This window comes from Gossypium arboreum, chromosome 5, assembly GCF_025698485.1.
Source record: "Gossypium arboreum isolate Shixiya-1 chromosome 5, ASM2569848v2, whole genome shotgun sequence".
In the NCBI taxonomy this organism is placed as follows: domain Eukaryota; kingdom Viridiplantae; phylum Streptophyta; class Magnoliopsida; order Malvales; family Malvaceae; genus Gossypium; species Gossypium arboreum.
Window position 1 is genome coordinate 60,124,122 of NC_069074.1, and position 1,420 is coordinate 60,125,541.

The 1,420-nt window shown below is 35.5% G+C and overlaps 1 non-coding gene across 1 annotated transcript; it reads left to right on the top strand.

Moving 5' to 3' along the window:
- The first annotated feature begins 294 nt into the window (after positions 1–294).
- LOC128293459 (small nucleolar RNA R71) lies at positions 295–401 on the top strand. Its single transcript, XR_008283641.1, has one exon. It is a non-coding gene; the product is annotated as a small nucleolar RNA R71 (small nucleolar RNA).
- Positions 402–1,420: the final 1,019 nt, after the last annotated feature.

Genomic DNA, 1,420 nt, shown 5'->3' on the forward strand with positions numbered 1-1,420 from the left:
CCTCATTACTTGGTCTACCTACGTAGAACCAAGTAAACCATCAATTTTTTATTGAGAAGTTCTACCTGATTAGAGAGCATGGTGACTAAGTCGATTTTATAAACGCTGGATGTTTTTGTTGGCTTTGTCCTCATAACTTGCCACTAATAGTTATTCGGTGACATCTCCTCTATAAACTCATAGGCATCTTTCGGTGTTCTATTGTTGATGGTTTCGCCAGCACCTACGTCAACCATTTGTCTAGTCGAGGGATTCAGACCATTGTGAAATGTTTGTACTTACAGCCAAAGCGGTAACCTATGGTGAGGGCACCTTCTCAGTAAGTCATTGTATCTCTCCCATGCATCGTAAAGTGTTTCTAAATCCATCTGCACAAAAGAAGAGATATCATTACGTAATTTAGCCGTTTTAGCCGGCAAAAACTATTTTAGTAAAACTTTCTCGGTCATTTGTTCCCAAGTAGTAATTTACCCTCGTGATAACGAGTTCAACCACTGTTTAGCTTTGTTCCTCAATGAAAAAGGAAATAACTGAAGATTAATGGCATCATCAGAAACACCATTGATTTTGAATGTATCGCAAAATTCCAATAAATTTTCTAAGTGAGCGTTGGGATCTTCATTCTGCAAACCATCAAACTGAACAAACTGCTATATCATCTGAATAATGTTAGGTTTTAATTCAAAAGTATTTGCAGCTACAGCAGGTCTAACTATGCTAGATTCAGTTCCTGTTAGAGAAGGTTTAGCATAATCATACATAGTACGTGGAGCAGGATTTTGATTAGCCGCAATTGCTGGAGGTAGCTAATTGCCTTGGTTTTCAGCCATCTGTCGGTTGGGAGTTGAGTATCATCTTCTTGCTTGTTCTTCGTGTATCGTAAGTTGTGCCTTATTTCTCTTTGATTTCTACAAATTGTACGATCGATTTCTTCGTCAAAAAGTAATGGTCCTGACGGGTTTGTTCTAGTCATAAACTATAAAAACCTGCCAAGAGAAAGAAAAAATTGAATTAATAAATAATAATAATAAAAAAATTAAATTGCAAGAAAAATAAATGGCTAAAGTAATAAAAATTTAGCGTTCCTAATATTTTAGTTCCCCGGAAACGGTGCCAAAAACTTGATCGCGTGATTCGTAATAAGTAATAAATATTTATAATGAAGATCAAACCTAGACTAACTATTATCGCGATGTAGGCAAGTGTACCTATCGAACAGTAGTATAGTTTTAACAAGATCGGATTGTCAAACCCAAAGGAACCAAAAGTACTAGTAATGACTGTCTTTTTATAATCTAGCCTAAGAATAATGGGGTTTTGTTTTAATTAACTAATTATCTAAATTAAGAACACACAGAGAAAAGAATTGGGGAATTGCTCTTGGGAAAATCGATTGACTTGAGATAATACCTGAGGAAAA